This window comes from Bos grunniens, chromosome 7 (genome assembly GCF_055505025.1).
Source record: "Bos grunniens cultivar Pamir isolate PY7600 chromosome 7, Bosgru_T2T1.0, whole genome shotgun sequence".
Taxonomy (NCBI): domain Eukaryota; kingdom Metazoa; phylum Chordata; class Mammalia; order Artiodactyla; family Bovidae; genus Bos; species Bos grunniens.
In genome coordinates this window covers 56,147,125-56,163,342 of record NC_141171.1, presented here as the reverse complement: position 1 = coordinate 56,163,342, position 16,218 = coordinate 56,147,125, and the positions used below count along the sequence as shown (strand labels likewise).

Here is a 16,218-nt window from a genome sequence, read left to right as displayed (position 1 = left end):
CAGAGGAGCCTGGTGGGCTACAGTCCATAGGGTCGTGAAGAGTCTGACAGGTCTGAGTGACTATCATATTTTTCAGTCATTAAAAATTATGCTTATAACATATTATCATGAGAAAGGACTAATATGTTATTAAATAAAATGCTTATCAAATCTTAGCAAATATAATATGATCTCATCTTTGTAAACAAAATATAGATATGTACAGAAATAAACTGACAACATCCTAAAATGTCTTTGGAATATGGAAAGGAAGAAGATTTTCATTTTTCAATTTATATCATTGTATAATTCTCAAATATTCTACAAGCAACTCAAATATATTCTTATTTAAGAATGTATTGAAATCCTTTCTATTTTCAAAAATCCTTATCCTTTCTAAAGAAACAAACTCTTTTCTCCATCTCGGATATACATAGTGAGGAATTTTAAGGAAATCATAATAATACACTACAAAAATATACATTACATTTAAGTAAACAGCAACAAAATTTTTGCATACTTACATTTGACTAAAGAGAAGTCATGTATGGAAATCAAATCTATAATTAACTACCAAAAATATATAAAATCTGAAGCCCATTTTAAATTCTTCCATACCTGGAGCTGGTTACATGCACTAAAGAAAGTCTAATTTTTATTGAGCACCTACATACCCATTAGTCAATCATTTTTACATGACCTATTCAATCCTCCCAAAAAACTAAGGTATTATCCCACTTTTACAAAAGAAGAATTGATGCTTTTGACCTGTGCGCTGAAGAATGGATGCTTTTGAACTGTGGTGTTGGAGAAGACTCTTGAGAGTCCCTTGGACTGCAAAGAGCTCAAACCAGTCCATCCTAAAGGAAATCAATTCTGAATATTCATTGGAAGGACTGATGCTGAAGCTGAAATTCCAATACTTTAGCCACCTGATGCAAAGAACTGACTCCTTGGAAAAGACCCTGATGCTGGGAAAGATTGAAGGCAGGAGGAGAAGGGGACGACAGAGGGTGAGATGGTTGGATGGCGTCACTGACTTGATGGACATGAGTTTGAGCAAGCTCTGTGAGTTGGTGATGGACAGGGAAGCCTCACATGCTGCAGTCCATGGGGTCGCAAAGAGTCAGACATGACTGAGCGACTGAACTGAACCAACTTGATGTCAGGAAGGATATTCCCAAAATTATACCAGCTGTTGTCTGTAATACTGATGTTGGTTTTTGCTTATTTTTACTTATGTATTTATAAATAAAATTGTGTTTATTTTACATATTTTTTATGTAAAACTCCCACTTCCTTCCATTTTTACATGCTATATTTTATCTTCATTTAGATTGTGTGTGGGGGTAATTGAACATGTATGGGTTCATATCTGAGTAAATCTATGTTAAAATTTGTATTAAGTATCTCAGGTAAAGAGTCGTAGGACACAAATTATTAAGAGTGGTATGTTAGCACTTAAAATTGAAGCAAATTGAGGATCTGAAAGGATGTGGATGAAATGAAGCTACTTTATTCTCTAAGCAATTTTAATTATATGGCTCCTTCTCTTTCTGAGTAACAGGCATGTCTTTGTTCACGTACCTTCATTCCAGTCCTCTCCCTCCATCCTTTCAAGAGGACTGTTAGTAATCAGTTGTGGTGACATCACATTATGCTTGTGGAAGTGATGTCACTGGCTAAGGGTGCCACAAACAGCATGCTGATTGTACAGATATTTGGAAACCTGCAGATGGTGTGCCTGTAAGCAGACAGCCCCAGAAAAATGGGATTCAGATAATGTTTGGGTTAGAAACTCTTGGGGACAAGGATATATTATTGTTTCACTATTTTCCACCAAACTTGGCAGTGTTTGCACAGATTAGTCATGAGTATCCATCAAACTGAATTGACCTGAATTACTTTATTAATTATAAATTAATCTGCTTCTTTCAGGGCTCGCAGTATCTCATTGTTTTCTCTTCCAACATAAAGTTTCAAAATAAACAAAGAAAATTAAGGCCATTTCTCATCATATTTGTTACTGTTTAATGTAAATTGAGAATGTAAATGGAAAGGTTTCCAGTTGGCTTTATTTTAAAAAGAAAAAAAATGTAAGTTCTTTCTTAGCAAGTGGTCCACTGTGAGCTGTAAAAGAAAGAGCCTGCTTGTTGGGGGAAGGCTCCAGTGAGGTGGAAAGATATTCAGGTGACTGTGTAAATAGATTCTACTTGACAACCTTTTCCACATGGGAGAGGTGCCTTCAGAGCACATAATTTGTTATCAAGCCCTGCCAGAAGCAGTGGAGCTGATGCAAGACTCAGATTTCAAACTCCTCTGGGTTGAACATGAGGGAAGATCCCTGGGCAGTTTGGTTTCTGACTGAAAATTTAGGGGATCCTAAGCCTTTCTCAAGTCCTGGCTTAGTTGGACCGATGTTCAGAGCCCCCTCAACTTATTTTATGAAGTTTCAACCCAGCTCAGTGTGGGCTGTGACAGTTTCCCCTCCAACCATCCCTGGCTGTGAGCTGCTGCTGACTTCAGTCCCCTACTGATTTAAGTATGATTATTTAAAGATTAAAAGAAAGCTTTACTTCCTAAAACAAAGGTATATTTTCATTGCCAAAAATTAGGAAATTATATAGTTAAAAATAACAAAAATAAAGAGTACCTACAACTCATTGAATATACCATCCCCTACACACACACATACATGCATATATTTGAGTACACGATTCGGGGTAGAATTTTATGTACTACAATATGAGTAATATAGGGCTTCCCAGGTCCCAGGTAGTGCTAGTGGTAGAGAACCTGCCTGCTGATACAGGAGACAGGCGAGACTCTGGTTTAATCCCTGGATTATGAAGATCCCCTGGAGGAGGGCATGGCAACCCACTCCAGTAATCTTGCCTGGAGAATCCCATGGACAGAGGAGCCTGGCAGGCTACAGTCCATGGGGTTGCAAAGAATTAGACACAACTGAAGCAACTTAGCACATACACATGATTAATATACACAAACCTATAACATTTATACACACATATGCATCTTCAATAATATCTTAGCATCTGGGAATAGTGTATTATAACTGATTTGACCCACTGCTTTTATTTTTGTTGATACTTAGTTTGCTTTCAATTTAATCTGGGAGTTGATGACTAAAAAGCGATAGGGAAGAATCTCAGTTGAAGGAATATGGAAGTAGCCAGATAGATACTCGAGGTCTTACGGGAAGGTATTACCTAAAAGTCTTTAAATCTCATTCATTTTTAGAAGCACCAGTTGTTTCCAAGACAGTACTGTTTTATTTCCAAATAATTAATTACATATAACTAAAGATTCAAGAACATTCTACAAGGATGTTCTCAATTTCTTAGAACCTTATTTGGAAAGACTTAAATAGTTCAATGTCTATGTATCTAAAATTTTAAAATAATAAAACACACATTCAAACACACACAAACACTATTTGGGGTCCGGAGCCTCACTTGATCACTGGTTTGGACACATTTCTCCTCCTTTAATGGGAAAGTTTTTCCTCATTTGTAAAATAAGACAAGCACTACATGGACTCTTCTAACTCTAAGGTTAGAAGTTCTATTAAAAAAAGATTTTAAAGTCCCTTAAAATTCCAATACATATTTCTTAAAACATTTCTTGGAAAAACCCCTAGAGTAGTATTTCAAAGTCAAAATAAATGGTTAAATCAATTTTTCTCACAAAACTGGGAAGATATTAATAACTTTGATTTTTTGAAAAGGTATGAGTAGGGAAAGTAACATACAAAACAAAGATTTTGACAAGATATTATTGTTTTTTAAATCCATGAGCATGTTGTATGATCAAAAGCATCTTCTTTGCTTTTTTCTGCTTCTGATTCAGGATGTTAATTACAATATTTGCGGTTGTGTTGTCTACATATTATTACATTTTGAATTCTGTGAAACAGTTCTCCATGTAAATGAGAACAATTCAAGAAATGCCATAGCACTCTCTCTGATTTCTCTCTAAAGAGACACCTATAGTTTTATACTCAAACAGAAGAGATGATACAGGTACCTTGAAAGCACTGGCTATGGACTTTCTTTTCACCATGACTGCAAGCAGATGTAAGGAAATGTCTAAATGGAAGACTCAGACAGAGTTACAAAATGGTTCTGCATGGTGGAGAGGCAGCTTTGATACACTGGAAGGATGTTTGATATCCAAAGGCCTAGATTCAAATTTTGGGTCTGTAAATCCCTATTCAAGGGATTTTAGGCTAGTCCTTTAACTGTCATAGTGTGGACATAACAATAAGATGAAATAATGAATGGAAATAAAAGCAAAGAAAATAAAAAATCCACTCCACTTGTGGAGTGGATCAGGAATTATTAGAAAAAAGTAAAGATATAAGATTAGTGATTGAAGATCTTAAAAATATAGTAAAAGATGGGAAAACTAAACATAAAGCAATATAAGAAAGGGAAAAATAAAAATGAGAGCAAAATCAGTGACATAGAAAACTGATAAAATAGAGATTAAGAGAACCTAAAGTTGATTCTTTTAAAAGATTGGTAACATTAATAAAGCTTTAACTAGACTGATCAAGCAAAAAGAAAAACACACATGAATTAGCCATATCAGTAATGAATTAAGTGGGTCATTATCTAGATACCCCAGTCATTAAAAAGTTAACAAGAGAATATAAAATATAAATTTATGACAATAAGATTCTCATATATAAAAACACAAACCACATAACTCACAAACTGGCAATATTGATATAAGGGAATTAGAAAACATGGATAGTCCTAAAAATGTTTTTTAAAGCACTTCAATTATAACAAAAATGCTTACTATTGAATTATCTTGGCATGTTTGTTAAACACTGACCATAATTACACTGATTTATTTCTGGATTTTCAATTATTTTCCATTAATCTATATCTCAATCTTTATGCCAGTACTGTGCCTGTCACTGTTACTTTATAGTAAGTTTTTTTTAATTTTTTTATGCAATGGTAATTGCTTTACAGAATTTTGGAGTTTTTGGTCAAACCTCAACATGAATCAGCCATAGGTATATGTATATCTCCTCTGTTTTGAACCTCCCTCCCATCTCCCTCCCCATCCCACCCCTTTGGGTTGATACAGAGCCTCTGTTTGAGTTTCCTGAGCCATACAGCAAATTCCCGGTGGCTATATATTTTACATATAGTAATGAAAGTTTCCATGTTACTTTCTCCATACACCACACCCTCTCTTCCCCTCTCCCCATGTCCAAAATTCTATTCTCTATGTCTGTTCTCCATTGCTGCCCTGTAAATAAATTCTTCAGTACCATTTTTCTGGATTCTGTATATGAGTGTTAGAATACAATATTTATCTTTCTCTCTCTGACTCACTTCAATCTGTGTAACAGGTTCTAGGTTCATCCACATCATTAGAACTGACTCAAATGTGTTCCTATTTATGGCTGAATAATATTCCATTGTGTATATGTACCACAACTTCTTTATCCATTCATCTGTCAATGGACATCTAGGTTGCTTCCATGTTCTAGCTATTGTAAATAATGCTGCAATGAACAATGAGATACATGTGTCTTTTTCAATTTGCATTCCTTAGGGTACATGCCTAGGAGTGGGATTGCTGGGTCATATGGTGGTTTTATTCCTAGTTTTTTTTTTTTTTTTAAGGAATCTCCATACCATCTTCTATAGTGGCTGCATCAATTTATATTCCCACCAATAGTATAAGAGCATTCCCTTTTTCCCACACCCTCTCCAGCATTTACTGTCTGTTGATTTTCTGAGGATGGTCATTCTGCCTGGTATGAGGTGATATCTCATTGTGGTTTTGATATCAATTTCTCTAATAATAAGTGATCTTGAGCATCTTTCCATGTATTTGTTAGCCATCTGTATGTCTTATTTAGAGAAATGTCTGTTTAGGTCTTTTCCCCACTTTTTTTTTTAATATAATTTTTTTTCTCTTTATTTTATTTTATTTATTTTTTGTTAATTTTATTTTATTTAACTTTACAATATTGTATTGGTTTTGTCATATATCAAAATGAATCTGCCACAGGTATACATGTGTTCCCCATCCTGAACCCTGCTCCCTCCTCCCTCCCCATACCTCCCTCTGGGTCGTCCCAGTGCACCAGCCCCAAGCATCCAGTATCGTGCATCGAACCTGGACTGGCGACTCATTTCATATATGATATTATACATATTTCAATGCCATTCTCCCAAATCATCCCACCCTCTCCCTCTCCCCAGAGTCCAAAAGACTGCTCTATACATCAGTGTCTCTTTTGCTGTCTCATATACAGGGTTATTGTTACCATCTTTCTAAATTCCATATATATGCGTTAGTATACTGTATTGGTGTTTCCCCACTTTTTGATTGGGCTGTTTGTTTTTCTGGTATTGAGTTGTATGAGCTGCTTGTATATTTTGGAAATTAACCCTTTGTCAGTTGTTTCATTTGCTGTTATTACTCCCATTCTGAGGGTTGTCTTTTCACCATGCTAATAGTTTCCTTTGCTGTGCAAAAGCTTTTGGGTTTAATCAGGTCCCACTTGTTTACTTTTGTTTTTATTTCCGTTACTCTGGAAGGTGGGTCATGGAGGATCTAACTTTGATTTATGTCATCGAGTGTTCTGCTTATGTTTTCCTCTAAGAGTTTTATCATTTCTGGTCTTACACTTAGGTCTTTAATCCATTTTGAGTTTATCTTTGTGTATGGTGTTAGGAAATGTTCTAATTTCATTCTTTTACATGTAGCTGTCCAGTTTTCCCAGCGCCATTTACTGAAGAGGCTATCTTTACAGCATTGTATATTGCCTCCTTTGTCAAAAATGAGGTACCCACAGGTGCATGGGTTTATTTCTGGGCTTTCTATCTTGTTCCATTGGTCTATATTTCTGTTTTTGTGCCAGTAGCATACTGTCTTGATGGCTGTAGCTTTGTAGTATAACCTGAAGTTAGGAAGGTTGATTCCCACAGCTCCATTCTTCTTTCTCAAGACTACTTTGGCTATTCGGGGTCTTTTGTGTTTCCATATGAATTGTGAAAATTTTTGTTCTAGTTCTGTGAAAAATGCCATTGGTAATTTGATAGGGATTGCAATGAATCTGTAGATTGCCTTTGGTAGTACAGTCATTTTCACAATATTGATTCTTCCTACCCAAGAACATGGAATATTTCCCCATGAGTTTATGTCATCTTTGATTTCTTTCATTAGTGTCATAATTTTCTGTGTAGTTCGTCTCCTTAGGTAAGTTTATTCCTAGATCTGTAATTCTTCTTGTTGCAATGGTGAATGTGATTGATTCCTTAACTTCTCTGATTTTTCATTGTTAGTATATAGAAATGCAAGTGATTTCTGTGTATTGATTTTGTATCCTGCAACTTTGCTAAATTCACTGATTAGCTCTAGTAATTTTCTGATACTATCTTTAGGGTTTTCTATGTACACATGTCACATGTTTTCTATGTACACATGTCACATGTATCATGTCATCTGAAAACAGTGAGAGCTTTACTTCTTCTTTTCCAATCTGGATTCCTTTTATTTCTTTTTCTTCTCTGATTGCTATAGCTAGGACTTCAGAACTATGTTGAACAATAGTGGTGAAAGTGGACACCCTTGTCTTGTTCCTGATTTTTGGGGGAATGCTTTCAGTTTTTCACCATTGAGAATAATGTTTGCTATAGGCTTATCCTGGGTGTTCTTTGGAAGGAATGATGCTAAAGCTGAAGCTCCAGTACTTTGGCCACCTCATGCGAAGAGTTGACTCATTGGAAAAAACTCTGATGCTGGGAGGGATTGTGGGCAGGAGGAAAAGGGGACGACAGAGGATGAGATGGCTGGATGGCACCACCGACTCAATGGATATGAGTTTGAGTGAACTCCAGGAGCTGGTGATGGACAGGTAGGCCTGGCATGCTGCGATTCATGGGGTCACAAAGAGTCAGACACGACTGAGTGACTGAACTGAACTGAACTGATAGGCTTATCATATATGGCCTTTACTATGTTGAGGTAGGTTCCTTCTATGCCCAATGTTTGAAGAGTTTTAATCATAATGGGTGCTGAATTTTGTCAAAGGCTTTTTCTGGATCTATTGAGATTATCATATATTTTTTGTCTTTCAATTTGTTAATATGGTGTATCACATTGATCAATCTGCATATATTGAAGAATCCTTGAATTCCTAGAATAAACCCAACTTGATTATGGTGTATGGGCTTTTTGATGTGTTGTTGAATTCTGTTTGCTAAAATTTTGTTGAGGATTTTTGCATCTACGTTCATCAGTGATATTGACCTATAGTTTTCTTTTTTGTGTGTTGTCTTTCTCAGGTTGGTATCAGGGTGATGGTGGCCTCATAGAATGAGTTTGGAAGTGTTCTTTCTTCTGCAATTTTTTGAAAGAGTTTTAGAAGGATAATCATTAGCTATTCTCAAAATGTTTGATAGAATTCTCCTGTGAAGCCATCTGGTCCTGGACTTTTGTTTTTTGGGAGATTTTGATCGCAGCTTAAATTTCAGTGCTTATAATTGGGTTGTTCATAATTTCTATTTCTTCCTGGTTCAGTCTTGGAAGATTGAACTTATCTAAGAATCTTCATTTCTTCCAGGTTATCTATTTTATTGCCGTGTAGTTGTTTATAATAGTCTGTTATAATCCTTTGTATTTCTTCATTGTCTGTTGTAACCTCTCCGTTTTCATTTCTAATTTTGTTGATTTGATTCTTCTCTCTTTTTTCTTGCTGAGTCTGGAGAAAGGTTTGTCAATTATGTTTATCTTTTCAAAGAACCAGCTTTTTGTTTCATTAATCTTTATTGCTGTTTCTTTCATTTCTTCTTCATTTATTTCTTCTCAGATATATATGATTTCTTTCCTTCTACTAATTTTGGGGCTTTTTTGTACTTCTTTTTCCAGTTGCTTTAGGTGTAAATTTAGGTTATCTATTCAATGTTTTTCTTGTTTCTTGAGGTAGGATTGCATTGCTATAAACTTCCCTCTTAGAACTGCTTTTGCTGCATCCCATAGGTTTTGGGTTGTCATGTTTTCATTGTCATCTGTTTCTAGAATTTTTTTTTTTTAATTTTAAAATTTTTAATTCAATTTTAATTAAAAAAAAATTATACATGTGTTCCCCATCCTGAACCCTCCTCCCTTCTCCCTCCCCATACCATCCCTCTGGGTCGTCCCAGTGCACCAGCCCCAAGCATCCAGCATTGTGCATTGAACCTGGACTGGCATCTCGTTTCATACATAACTTTTCACATGTTTCAATGCCATTCTCCCAAATCTTCCCACTCTCTCCCTCTCCCACAGAGTCCATAAGCCTGTTCTATACATCAGTGTCTCTTTTGCTGTCTCGTATACAGGGTTATCGTTACCATCTTTCTAAATTCCATATATATGCGTTAGTATACTGTATTGGTGTTTGTCCTTCTGGCTTACTTCACTCTGTATAATAGGCTCCAGTTTCATCCACCTCAAGATTTCTTCAGTAACCTGTTGGTTATTTAGAAATGTGTTGTTTAATTTCCATGTGTTTGTGTTTCTTATAGTTTTTTTCTTGTAATTAATATCTAGTCTCATAGTGTTATGGTTGAAGAAGATGCTTAATTTGATTTCAGTTTTCTTAAATTGACTGAGGTTTGATTTGTGACCCAAGATGTGGTCTATTCTGGAGAATGTTCCATGTGCACTTGAGAAGAAGGTGTATTCTTCTGCATTTAGATGGAATGTCCTGAAGATATCAATGAGATCCATCTCATCTAATGTATCATTTAAGACTTATGTTTCCTTACTAATTTTCTGTTTTGATGATCTGTCCATTGGTGTGAGTGAGGTGTTAAATTCTCCTACTATTGTGTTATTATTGTGTTATTGTCAATTTCTCCTATTATGTCTGTTAGTGTTGGTCTTATGTATGCAGGTGCTCCTATGTTAGGTGAAAAGATACTTACAATTGTTATGTCTTCCTCTTGGATTAATCCCTTGGTCATTATGTAGTATCCTTCCTCATCTCTTGTAATCTTTTTTAAGGTGTATTTTGCCTGATATGAAGATTGCTACTCCAAATTTCTTTTGCTTCCCACTTGCATGGAATATATTTTTCCATCCTCTCACTTTCAGTCTATATGTGTCTTGAGGTCTGGAGTGGGTTTCCTGTAGACAGCATATACATGGGTCTTGTTTTTTAATCCATTCAGCCAGTCTGTGTCTTTTGGTTGGAGCATTTAATCCATTTACATTTAAAGTAATTATTGATATATAGATTCCTATTGCCATATTCCTAATTGTTTGGGGTTAATTTTGTTGATCTTTTTTTCTTCTCTTGTATTTCTTGACTCTGTAAGTCCCTTTAACATTTGTTCTAAACATGGTTTAGTGGTACTGAATTCTCTTAACTTCTGTTTGTCTGAGAAGCTTTTGATTTCTCAATCAGTTTTGAATGAGATCCTTGCCAGGTACAGTAGTCTTGATTGTAGATTTTTTCCCTTTCAGTACATTAAATATATCCTGCCATTCCCTTCTGGCCTGCAGAGTTTCTGCTGAAAGATCAGCTATTAAGTGAATGGGGTTTCCCTCATGTGTTACTTGTTGCTTATCCCTTGCTGCTTTTAATCTTCTTTCTTTGTGTTTAGTCTTTTTTAGTTTGATTAGTATGTGTCTTGGTGTGTTTCTCCTTGGGTTTATCCTGTGTGGGACTCATCGTGCTTCTTGGACTTGATTGACTATTTCCTTTTCCATGTTGAGGAAATTTTCTACTATAATCTCTTCAAAAATGTTCTCATACCATTTCTTTTTCTCTTCTTCTTCTGGGACCCCTATAATTTGAATGCTGGTGCATATGATATTGTCACAGAGGTCTCTGAAACTGTCCTCAGTTCTTTTCATTCTTTTTACTTTATTCTGCTCTTCAGAAATTATTTCAATCATTTTATCTTCCAGCTCACTGATTCATTCTTCTGCTTCAGATATTCTGCTATTTATTCCTCTAGAGTATTTTTAATTTCAATTATTGTATTATTTGTCTTTACATGTTTATTCCTTAATTCTTCTGGGGATTGTTAATTGATTCCTGCATTTTCTCCATTTTGTTGTCAAGGTTCTTGATCATCTCTACTATAATTATTCTGAATTCTTTTCAAGTAGTTTGCCTATTTCCTTTTCATTTATTTGGACTTCTGTGTTTCTAGTTTGTTCCTCCATTTGTGCAGCATTTCTATGCCTTTTCACTATTTTTTTTTTTTAACTTACCGTGTTTGAGGTCTCCTTTTCTCAGGCTTCAAGGTTGAATTCTTTCTTCCTTTTTCTTTCTGCACTCCTAAGGTTGGTCCAGTGGTTTGTGTAAGCTTCATATAGGGTGAGATTTGTGCTGACTTTTTGTTTGTTTGTTTTTCCTCTGATGGGCAAGGCTGAGTGAGGTGGTAATCTGTATTTTTGTTTTGTTTGTTGTTTAGATGAGGCGTCCTGCCCAGGGTGCTATCGGTGGTTGGGTGATGCCCAGTCTTGTATTCCAGTGGTTTCCTTTGTGTGAGTTCTCACTATTTGATACCCCCTATGGTTTGTTCTCTGGTATATCAGTGTCTTGGAGTCAGTGCTCCCCCTCCAAAGGCTCAGGGCTTGATCCCCTAAATAAATTTGTATTTGGAATCCCAAATAAAATGCTAGTTCCAAAAGCATAGAATGAGAGTCTCTCCCAAAAAAGTATAGTAAGTTTTGATATTCAAAAGTGTGAATCTTCCTACTTGGTTTTTCTTTTTCAAATTGCTTTGACTATCTGAAGCCCTTTGCAGTTTCAGTTGAATTTTAGAATCAGCTTTTACATGTATATAAAAATGGCTTGGACTTTTCTGGTGGCACAGTGGATAAGAATCTGCCTGCCAATGAGGAGGACACAGGTTTGATCCATGGTCCAGAAAGACTCCACATGCTGTGGAGCCACAAAGACCATGTGCCACAATGGCTGCAGCCTGCACACTCTAGTGCCTGTGAGCACCTGTGCTGCAACCACTGAAGGCCACGCATGCTAGAGCCAGCAAGTTGCAACTACTGAGCCCACGTGCTGCAACTACTGAAACCTGTGACCCCCACAAAAGAAGCCACTGCTATGAGAAGCCCATGAACCGCAACCAGAGGGTAGCTCTTGCTCTCCACAAGGAGAGAAAGCCCATGTGTAGCAACGAAGACCCAGTGCAGCCAAAAATAAATAAATAAACATAGCAGTGAATAAATGTCAAACATTTTTTAAAAATTTAATAATGGATTTTGGTAGAGTTTGTATTAACTTGTAGATCATTTTAGGCAGTATTGGTAACTTAAAAATATTAACTCTTCCTACCTATGAACATGAAATATCTATTTATTTAGGTCTTTAATATTTTTCATCAATGTTTTGTGTGAGATGTACATATATCAGATAAATAAATACTTATGCAATGTATATATAAACACTGACGTATGTTGAATTCCAGAAGACAATATTATATTAAATTTTTAAGAAGAAAATATATTTTTTATATTTGCTCATTTCTCAGATATTTACCCTCTGTGTTGTTTCTATATTTGTAAAACTCCAAGTCTTTCCTTTAGTATGAAGAACTTACTTTGGCATTTCTTGTAGAGGATTGACAATGCTTCTGTTAATTTTTCATTATCTGAGAATATCTTTCTTTTGCCTTCATTTCTGGAGAATGTGTTTTTTGAATATAGAATTCCGTATTAATAGTTCTTTTACTCAATTACTGAGAGATGTTTTTCACTGTCTTCTGTTCTCTGTAACTTCTGTTCAAAGACTTATGAACATCAATGAATAGGCAGGTTACATACTGAGAGGAAAGATTCATAATACTTATTTCTGAAAATGGACTTGTATCCTGGTTATATGAAGAACTTTAATTCAACAATATAAATATAAATAATAAAATTTGGTGAAAAGTCTTGAATGCACTCCTTACAAAGGAATATCATAAGTTACCAGTAAGCATGTGAAAAATGTTCGATAGCATTAGTCATCAACAGAATACAAATTAAAATCACAATGAGATTCCACTTCAGATGCAGAAGAATTGCTAAGACTGACAAAACAAAATATTGACAAAGGTGTGGAACATGAGAAGACTTATACTTTGCTGATGAAGTATAAAGTGGTAATCTACTGTGAAAACTGTTAGCTTCTTTCAAAGTTAAACATAAATCTGCCCAATGACTCTTTTGTTTCACTGATAAGGCATTTACCTGAGAAAAATAAAAACATATGCCCACATATAGACCAGGATAACAGTGTTCATAGTAGTTTTCTTGATAAAAGCCACAAGCTGGAAAATACCCAAATGTTCATCAGCAAGAAAATGATTAGACTAATCACGGTATATTAGTAAAATGAAGTCTTTCAGATGCTAATATACACAATAACAATATTCTCAAATATATACTCCTGATCATTCTGCAGCTCACATAGAAGAGCATATACTATAGAAAATTATGTTTATATAAAGTTCTAGATCAGGCTAAACTATGGTGTTAGCCATGTGGTGATAGATGTTAGAAGCTCTGTTGTCTCTGAAGGGAGATTAAGGCAAGAAACTTAGATATTTGTGTGGGTTCCACAGTTGTCTGTATTTGTAAAATTAATTGTTTACTTTAGACGTGTACATGCTACTTTATTTAAATTATACCTCAATTTTTAAGAAAGAACAAAAGTGAACAAGTACTATACAAAAAAAAAAAGAAGTTTTAAAAGTTAATAGAAAGTAATTCAACAATATCTGAGGTTAATTTGAAAGAAGACATTCTGAACATACACCTTGCATTTGAAAACCCAGAATATCCATCTGATGCAATCAATCCAGATAAGACATAACAAGCTTGGTTCCTAGAGTCCTGGTATGTCAATACTCCCTTGATAAACTAACCCAAGCGGTCATCATTCCACTGCAAAAGCACCACAATATCTTCTGGAAGACAGCTTCTAGTTTTGGATTTGCAAGTATAGAAAAAAATAGAGGCTATATAGGAGAAAATTGTTTTTCACCAGGCTGCTTTCCCCTGAGAAAATCCTTCAAAATGTTGCTCAATAAGCACAGTGTATAGATATAGAAGAAATATATCCATTTTTTGTGATTCAGGGTCCAACGTGGTTGACTAATATGTATCTACTTACAACACACACACATAACATTTATTACAATCTTACATGTTCAGAGAATGAGGGAGGCAGTGGGCTAACATTATAATAGTAACATATACATAGGCTGTTATCACACTATCTCAATTTATAGCCTTCTATTTTCTTCCCATGTCCTTTTTCCTAGTCAATTCCAACACACTATGTTATGTTCATTTCAATCTGCCCGCCACACCATGAGAGTGGCTCTCATAAAGGTCACCGATGATATTTACTTGGCTGTATCCAGTGGATACTTTTCAGTCTCGAGTGATGACAGTCTCTTTCTTAATGTACCTTGCTGTTTCATAATTTTCCTCTCCATTTCAGGATGCTTTTTGTAAATCCTTTTAGGTCTCATATGCCTCTATCAAACCATTAAAACTTGACATTGTTCAAGTCTAGGTCCTATATTCTGTTTTTCTCACCCTATAATCTCTTTATGTAAAACATCAATCATCTATACCTTTATGCCTCTCAAGTTCATATTCCATTCTGAAACTTTTTTTTCCCTGAAGATCAGACCTGTATATCTAACTCTTTAAGGAAATTTCAATTTGGATGATTCACAGATGCCTCAATTTAAGTCTGAATTTTGCAGTAAGTTCATGATCTGAGCCACAGTTAGCCCTCAGTCTTGTTTTTGCTGACTGTATAGAGCTTCTCCATCTTCTGCTGCAAAGAATATAATCAATCTGATTTTGGTATTGACCATCTGGTGATGTCCATATGTAGAGTTTTCTCTTGTGTTATTTGAAGAGGGTGTTTGCTATGACCAGTGCGTCCTCTTGGCAAAACTCTGTTAACCTTTGCCCTGCCTCACTTTGTACTCTAAGGCCAAATTTGCCTGTTACTCCAGGTATCTCTTGACTTCCCACTTTTGCGTTCCAATTCCCTATGATGAAAAGGACATCTTTTTTGGGTGTTAGTTCTAGAAGGTCTTGTAGGTCTTCATAGAAGTGTTCAATTTCAGCTTCTCCAGCATTACTGGTTGGGGCATAGACTTGGATTACTGTGGTATTGAATGGTTTGCCTTGGAAACAGAGATTATTCTATCATTTTTGAGATTGCACCAAGTACTGCGTTTCAGACTCTTTTGTTGACTATGACGGCTACTCCATTTCTTCTAAGAGAGTCTTGCCCACAGTAATAGACATAATGGTCATCCGAATTAAATTTGCCCGTTCCAGTCCATTTTAGTATGCTGATTCCTAAAATGTCGATGTTCACTCTTGCCATTTCCTGTTTGATCACTTCTAATTTACCTTGATTCATGGACCTACCATTCCAGACTCCTATGCAATATTGCTTTCTACAGCATCAGACTTTGTGGCATCACTAATTTGAAAGACATGAGTTTGAGCAATCTCTGGGAGTTGTTAATGGACAGGAAGCCTGGCGTGCTGCAGTCCATGGAGTCTCAAAGAGTCAGACACAACTGAGTGACTGAACTGACAGATGCCTCATTCTCAATATATTAACAACTAAGTTCATGATCTTTGTGCTGGCAATACCTCAAATTCTTCTCCTGATCTCAATGTCATATCTACCTAAGATATCCAAACCTCTCCTCTCCGTCCATATGCCTCATAAATCCCTCTGGTATCATGTGGTTCAAAGTAATATCATCTCTTCCCAGAGTGCAGATGATTCCTATAACTGTTCACGAGAGCAACAAGAGTGATCTTTCAAAGCAAATCTGATCTTGTCACTCATGCTGGAAATAGCCCCTTCTTTTCTCTCCTAATCCTATATTCAAGTTGTGAAAGTGTTAGTCACTCAGTTGTGTCCAACTCTTTGTGACCCTGTGGATAGCAGCCCAGTGGGCTCCTCTGTCCTTGGGATTTTCCAGGCAAAAATATTGGAATGGGTTGCCATTCCTTTCTCTAGGGGATCTTCTTGACCCAGGGATTGAACCTAGGTCTCCTGCATTGCAGGCAGATTCTTTACTGTTTGAACCACCAAGGAAGCCCCATATTCAAGTTAATTGATTATTAGTTTGTACTTTACAAGGCTTCAAAACTTAAATAAAATGCTAAAAACCCCTTTTATGATCACCCAGCCTGGTTCTT

At 35.9% G+C, this 16,218-nt stretch overlaps 1 long non-coding RNA gene across 16 annotated transcripts in view; it reads right to left on the bottom strand.

Annotated features, from left to right (window-relative positions):
• LOC147369591 (uncharacterized) overlaps positions 1-16,218 on the bottom strand; it is a 676,540-nt gene that overhangs the window by 111,464 nt on the left and 548,858 nt on the right. For 2 of the 16 annotated variants that reach the window (XR_015168515.1, XR_015168526.1), the window contains exon 5: positions 1,567-1,723. The exons of the other annotated variants lie outside the window; for them this stretch is intronic. This is a non-coding gene — a long non-coding RNA (uncharacterized LOC147369591). The remainder of the gene's footprint in view (positions 1-1,566; positions 1,724-16,218) is intronic. 16 annotated transcript variants of the gene reach the window in all.